The 7,923-nt window shown below is 36.0% G+C and overlaps 1 long non-coding RNA gene across 21 annotated transcripts in view; it reads right to left on the reverse strand.

The window, feature by feature from the left end:
• LOC109065015 overlaps positions 1-7,923 on the reverse strand; it is a 358,164-nt gene that overhangs the window by 275,923 nt on the left and 74,318 nt on the right. For 17 of the 21 annotated variants that reach the window (XR_006156269.1, XR_006156261.1, XR_006156260.1 and 14 more), the window contains exons 3-4: positions 4,254-4,370; positions 1,343-1,456 (exon numbers count right to left, since the gene is read on the reverse strand). This is a non-coding gene — a long non-coding RNA (uncharacterized LOC109065015). The remainder of the gene's footprint in view (positions 1-1,342; positions 1,457-4,253; positions 4,371-7,923) is intronic. The other 4 variants (XR_006156263.1, XR_006156272.1, XR_006156277.1 and 1 more) reach the window with 1 other exon arrangement.

Genomic DNA, 7,923 nt, shown 5'->3' on the forward strand with positions numbered 1-7,923 from the left:
ATCGAAACGTCACCATAACCATGTTTGACAACTCCTGACTCTCGACTCATTGGACGAGCTGAACCTCAAATCCACGTAGAACTTGTGAGCTGTCTGGTGAGCAGCAGATAAGCATGTAAGAGAGACAGCAGATCTGTCTGTTCCCAACCTGTCTGCTGCTCTGGAAGAGTAATTACAGGAAGGCCTGTGGTAATTAGCCCACCTCTCACTGTGTTTGTCTGTTTTTAAGGCTGACAAAAAGAAAGAAAGAAAAAAAAACCTGGAAGCTGACAAAGCCACAGCCCAGGTTAACCATATGGGAGCGGATGGATAGTGTCGAACAGCATGTTGGGTTACGTGGAACTGAGTCAAATGCGTAAGCTTAGCTACAGGGATCTCAAATCTGAAGACGCCCCTCCTGATACCACCAGTCTAACAGACAAGACAGCCACAATCTGCATCCCTCGCCATTTGTTGTCAAGGATGTTTTAAGCAGATCTGTCTAGGCATAGCGCAATGATGAGGATAAGGGCTAATGTGAGAGAGTTTGGGGCCAGTTGATGGAACTGTCACCTGCCAGTGCTTACAGTTCCAACAATTTCTTATTTGCAGATCATGTACATGAGTTTTTATGTATTTAATGCCAGCAAAAGTTTAGAGTTATGGTGCAGTAATACTGTGCTATACGGTGTACAGTAAGTTGTTTTTGTTAATTGACATAACATATTACTGTTCAATATGTATATATATATATATATATATATAGAGAGAGAGAGAGAGAGAGAGAGAGAGAGAGAGAGAGAGAGAGAAAGTCTCTAAACAAGAATTTTTTTTTTTTTTTCCCAATGACATCATCTAGTAAGCATATATAGTAGCTAAAAATTTAACTGACAGATGCTGATAATCTAAAAAACTGCCAAATGTCGTTTTGAAAATCAGGCTGTCTGATATATCAGTCTATCACTAAAAACAATACTTATCGTTTGAGCCCTGCTATGCAAGATGTGTGTTTGCTTCTTTTGTTCTGGCATCATAAAAGCTGTCGAAATAAACAAGAAAACTTTGATGGCTAGTTTGAGAGTAACTCTTCATAAATAGCTTGTGGACAGTTAGAGAAAGAAGAACGGCCCGTCACCATCACAAGAGGTGTCTGCTGAACTCTTAAACGTACTGACTCAGAGGAAGATAATAATAAACTCACAAGGCTTATTTCCAACAACAAAAGAACTCCTCCGTCGAAATGAAAGACTATGACAAATCGTTGTTCTAATGTTTCCTGTGTGGGTGTGCCGTATGTGAATGCGTCTGTGTGTGTGTCCCTGTTGGCCAAGCAGCAGGGTGACTACTCCCCCTGTCTTCCTACCATCTGCCCAAGAGAGAGCTCCTCCAGCACCCCTTCCATGATCAGCACTTTTCCAGGCTGAAGCCAAGAGAACGAGACATCCAGCTAACTCTGCAGGTCCAAGCCATTGCTCACCTGCGTCAACGAGAGCACAAGTCTCACTGATGAGCATTTAATCAAAGGAAATAAAGTTAGGAAATGAACTATTCAAGACTTCTAAAAGTCTAAAGTGTGGGCAAAAGGAGTATACATTAAAAATAAAATAAAATAAAATAGTTTCAATTAAAAGTTGATTCTTTAAAAATGAAATAAAAATATTTACATATAAATAAAATAAAAAAATAATGTGCCAATAAAAACAAGAAAAGCAATAAACAAATAACATAATTTTATAAAAAAAAAATAAAGCAAATGTACTTATAATCATTTTACCAAATTAATCAAGCCATGTGTACAGTGGCCCAGTAGTGCACAACACAGCGAAATCACCACAGCACAACACAAAGGACTAATTTTGTTGTGTTGTGCTAATTTCGTTGTGTTGGTTGTTTTTTGGATTGTTTTGTGTTTGTTTTGTTGTTTTGTTTGTAGTTTCCATTGTTGTGCTAATTCAGTTGTGTTATAGCTTGTTTCTGTTGTGTTGTGCTAATTTCTTTGTGTTGTGACTTGTTACCGTTGTGTTACACTAATTTTGTTGTATTGCAGCTTGTTTCCATTGTGTTGTGGCTTGATTCTGTTGTGGCTTGTTTCCATTGTGTTGAGGCTCGTTTCCATTGTGTTGTGCTAATTTCATTGTGTTGTGGCTTGTGTCCGTGTTGTTGTGCTAATTTTGTTGTATTGCAGCTTGTTTCCATTGTGTTGTGGCTCGATTCTGTTGTGTTGTGGCTTGTTTCTGTTGTGTTGTGGCTTGTTTCCATTGTGTTGTGCTAATTTTGTTGTATTGCAGCTTGTTTCCATTGTGTTGTGGCTTGTTTCTGTTGTGCTGTGCTAATTTTGTTGTGTTGCTGCTTGTTTTCCGTTGTGTTGTGGCTTATTTATGTTGTGTTGTGCTAATTTTGTTGTGTTGTGCTAATTGCATTGTGTTGCGGCTTGTTTTTGTTGAGTTGTGGCTTATTTTCATTGTGTTGTGCTAATTTTGTTGTGTTGCCGCTTGTTTCTGTTGTGTTGCGGCTTGTATCTATTATGTTGCACCTTGTTTCTGTTGTGTTACGGCTTGTTTCCGTTGTGTTGCGGCTTGTTTTCTTTGTGTTGTACTAATTTCATTGTGTTGCACCTTGTTTCTGTTATGTTGTGGCTTGTTTTCATTGTGTTGTGGCTTGTTTCTGTTGTGTTGCGGATTGTTTTCATTGTGTTATGGCTTGTTTCTGTTGTGTTGTGGCTTGTTTCCATTGTGTTATGCTAATTTAATTGTGTTGCCGCTTGTTCCTGTTGTGTTGCCGCTTGTTTCTGTTATGTTGCACCTTGTTTCTGTTGTGCTGGCTTGTTTCCGTTGTGTTGTGCTAATTTCATTGTGTTGCACCTTGTTAACATTGTGTTGTGCTAATTTCGTTATGTTGCAGCTTGTTTCCGTGTTGCGAAGATTTCATTGTTTTGTGAAGATTTCATTGTGTTGTGCACTACTGGGCCACCGTATGTGTGACTTTTAGTAACAACCCCAAATATAAATAATGTGAACATGCTATTTATACAATATACTATATGCAAATAATATTATTTGTAAACTAAATCAAGATTTACATTAAAACCAATATTTGCAATATGTGCAGTCCAAAATTCAGTCTTAAAATTAACTTTGAAATTCTAAATATCAACCTAATAATCAGCCTGATCAATACCACTAGGTAAGGGCTTACAAAAGCGAACATTTCAAATCACCACTTCTCTTAATGCTTCTTCTAGTCAATCATGGCGTTCGTTCTTGCTCAAGTTTAGACTCAAAACCCCCATTTGCCCTTCACACACTCAAGGATGGTCAAACTCCCATTGAGCCAAGAAAGCCTAATATAAGCCATTTAGATGTTTGGAAAGGCTTACCCTTTTCAGTGCTCAAAGCTCCATTAGATAAAGAGGAGCAGGGCAGGCTAATTAGAGTCTGACCGTTTGGCCATTCTAGAGCAAAGATTCATTTGCACTGGTCTTACAATCGGCCTCTCTCTCTTTCTCTCTCTCCACCTAATAGAAAAATAAGCTACTTCACTCTGCATCACTGGCAGTGACACCTGCGATGGAGGGGGTAATGGTGTTTAATGGCCTTTTAAATTTTTATTCAGTCTGAGAATCATAAAAGAGGAACCAGGCAGCCACTGGATCTCTTAATAATCCCAATGCTATGGCAACCAAAAGCAAGCTCAACCATCAGACTTTAGGTGGCTCACCGATCCACACCTGCTCTCGGTTCTTGTGATGGAAGTTTTATAGAGTACGTTTCTAAATTTCTGCAAGGTCACCAGTGGTGTTTTGGTGATCCTAATAATAGACGTTTTAAATTTTAAGTGGTGCCTGGGGGTCTTGCGCGTGTTCATTAGGAATCACGGCCTGCTTGGCCAACACAGCAAGGAATAGACATTAATAAGGCAGAGGGGAAAAAAGGAAAGGACAAAGAGGGAGGAAAATGGAGGAAGTGTGTTTATGTTTTGGAAGGCTGCAACTGCATGTTTGCACTCCCTGGCGGGAGACACAAATCCAGATCTGATATGAGAGTTGTGGCTTTTACACATCTGAGACCTGCTGTATCACCAGACCCTATCTTTTATTTATTTACAGCAGCGTGGTGTGAGAGAGAGAGAGAGAGAGAGAGAGAGAGAGAGAGAGAGAGAGAGAGAGAGAGAGAGAATGAGAGAGATATTCTCACACTTGAAAGAATTTGACAAATCACACTCATCCTAAACAGGACTGTACATAAATAACGAACACAGCAGACACAAATACACACCTGGGAGATTTGATCTGGATATCGACACATTTTGTGCTTGTTTGTCCATTACATCAGTGAGTCCCAATCAGAGGTATGTTTACACCAGCAGGTTTCACAGGGTACTTCAAAGAAAACCTAAAAAACAAACAAACAAACAAACAAACAAAAATTACAAATTAATTGTATACTATACAATTTGTTGTTTCAGTAGATTAACTAAATCACAATATTTTCAGTTCCTTTCAATGGAAATAATGCAAAATGATGTGTACTGTAATGTATTCAAGTTTATATAAATTTATATGGATGGCATGGCATTCATAGTAGATTGTCCTGATTTACACCCATCAATGTGTTTTCAAAATTCAGATCACAATCACAATACTTCATAATTAAGTTACACTGCAAATATCAAACATATTTTAAGTGCTGTCAAACGGTTACTCGTGATCAATCGCATCCAAAATAAAAGTTTTTGTTTACATAATGTGTGTACTGTGTATATTTATTACGTATATATAAAGACACACACATAAAGTATATATTTTAAAATATATTTACATGTATTTACATGTATATATTTATATTCATATAATTTATATTATATAAAATTATATATTTAATATATAAACAACATTTTTCTGAAATTATAAATACACACATATATGTGTATATATATATATATATATATATATATATATGCACATAATAAATACACACAGTACACACACATATATTATGCAAACAAAAGCCTTAATTTTAGATGTGATTAATCGCCATACTTTTTTAAGGCTTTTAAGATAATCAAGGCTATATTTATTTGATTAAAAATGCAGTATAACAGTAATATTGTGAAATATTACAATTTAAAATAATTTTAATATATTTTAAAATGTAATTTATTTTTGTGATTTTTTTTTTTTTTTTTTTTTTTTTTGACAACACTATGCTCTAGCAATTTGTTAGCATGGTTTAATTAATAATGTCTGATTACTAATCTAATTATTTCACCAGATCGCACATCTTCACTTCTAAACCCTATTAAATCCTTTATTGAGTGATTTGTCAAAAAACATAAAATAAATAAATAAATAGAATGATTATTCTATTAGTCACAAAAGAGCAGCACAACTTCGTATAACCCATCTGACCATGTTTATATACAGTCTGCTTAATTTCACACATTTTCACCCAAAATCAGTGTAGAAAATGCTCAAAAAAGCATGTCTATGTGTTCCTGCGGCTCAGTGGTAGAGCATTGCATTAGCAGTGCAAAAGGTTGTGGGTTCAATTCCCAGAGAACATACATACTGGTAAAAAAAAAAAAAAAAGTGTTTAGCCTGAATGCTCTGTAAGTCGCTTTGGATAAAAAGGTGTCTGCTACCTGCATAAATGTAAATATGTGGGGGAACATAAATCAAAAAAGACACTACATTAGAAGCCCCGTCTTCAAAGAAAATGGTAAACTTTTGACAAATCTGCTCTTGCTATGAACAGTGGAATTTACAGTAGTTATGATTACATGAAGCAAGGCAAACTTGATGAAACAAATGGTATTTTTGAGACCGTCAGCATTCTTGAAGACGCAGTCCAGGTCTAGCACTCAATCTCACGAGTGGTCTCCTGTCCAGCGTCAGCTGAGAGAATGCAGTACTTTGTCGTTTAAATGTCAGTGATAGACATCAAACCCAGTTCTTTCTCAAACTCCATCTGCTTCATACAGATGTCTCAATCAAGCCAGCAGCTGCGTGGTGTCTTACTGTCAGAGAAGGCCAGGGCTACACTTATACACGCTTCTGTTTAGACACAGGAAGCGTACCTGCCATACACCACATGCTACCTGACCTGCCCGTCTGCTGCCTGTCATTCAGCCCTCGCACGGACCCTCAACACGCTAACGTGAGCCTCACACCCTCACACACATACCGAACAAACTCCTCCTCTAAAGATTGTAATGCCTTCTGTCACAAAAAATTGCTTCAATTGTTTAGAGAAAAAGCCAGAGGCAAAAACATTTTAGTGTTGTCAATTAAACACATGTACCATCAGAGACAAAATAATGGTTTGTTGTGACATATTGCAGATGGTGTTGTGCTATGTGCTTATCACGAAACAGGTGATCACTTCTATGGTTTAAGTTATGTTTAAACAAGAATCTTTGTGGCAAAACCATTAAGTATCCTGATACGACTTTCTACAAACATGTTCTAAATGGATATTTTTGTCTTCTTTGTGCATATAAGAGAATAGAAACAGAAGAGAATACAATAGAAGAGAGCAAAATCACGCAGCAAAATGCAAAGCATACACAAACATCCATACAACATTTACAATAAAACAATTATTAAATAAAAAGTGTGTGAAAAATTGTGAATGATTAATCAGTGCATGCTATTTTAAAAAGTAATAAATATATAAAAAATAAATAAAATCAAATATTGACATGTCTTTTGCTGCAGAAAGGCTTCGTCTTTTAGTATCATGAAACCCATGAGCTTAAAGGAATAGTTCAAGATTAAATAAAAAGTTAAATAAAAACTTTTAATTTTCAAATAAAACTGTAAGAAGTACTGAGAAAATGTACAAAACTTTTATTCACCTAAATGTTAAAAAATTATTCACATTTAATCATACTTAAGCACATTTAAAAGTTGAAAAAATATAATTTTTTAATTGATTTTCAAAACAAGAGGCAGTAATGAGTTTCTTAAACTTTGTAAATAAACTGTCAAATATTACTGTTACATTTACAGTGTTACATTGCTCTGACTATCCAAAACTCAAAAAGCAGATGTTAAAGTAAAGCAAACCACATGAAATGTTTCAGTAAATTATTTCAGTGTTTTAACATTTGAATGTAGTGATTTTTTTGACTAATCACGGCCCAGGTTTGCACTTGACAGTTACTATCAAAACCAATACTATAGTTTAAAGTCTTTACCTAAAAGGGAAAGTTCAACCAAAATAAACCCTGGGTCATCATTCCATCACCCTCGTAAGCGAGTAAAAGGTACTGTTTTTACCTTGAGTAAAAGTATTTGGTTTTAACTTATAAAAAGTAGATTCCCCCAGAGAATACTTACAAATGTAGTGAAGTACAACTCAAATACCTTACACCTCTGCAGTTCTGTAAGTGTGTGTGTGTGTGTGTGTGTGTGTGTGTGTGTGTGTGAGAGAGAGAGAGAGAGAGAGAGAGAGAGAGAGAGAGAGAAACAGAGACTCCTTGACCTTCTGATGACACAATTCTTCAGTCTCTCAGGGCACGGTTGAACACTGGTTCCTTGTACAAGCACAACAGGGCCAAACAGATGCTATTTCTGCCCAGAGGACAATACAAACATGCTGACAACACACAAATGACCTGCAATCATCTGACTGTGGGTGTACTTTATACACTGCACGGCAAGACCTGAAGATATTAAAAACATAATTTGTTAGCAACACACAAGTACATATATATGTACTTGTGTGTTGTGTGTTGTGTACTTGTACTTGTGTATATATATAATTCTCAAATTCATGCCATGCTATACTGTTGGACCTAAGTGAGATCATGATGAAATCAAAGGAGTCAAAAAAGACTCACCAAGACTGAATTTATTTAATTAAAGATATGTAAAAACAGTACCATTGTGAAATATTATTATGACCTAAAATAACTGTCACATGATCCTTCAGAAATCATTCT

The sequence above is a fragment of the Cyprinus carpio genome, chromosome B13 (genome assembly GCF_018340385.1).
Source record: "Cyprinus carpio isolate SPL01 chromosome B13, ASM1834038v1, whole genome shotgun sequence".
Taxonomy (NCBI): domain Eukaryota; kingdom Metazoa; phylum Chordata; class Actinopteri; order Cypriniformes; family Cyprinidae; genus Cyprinus; species Cyprinus carpio.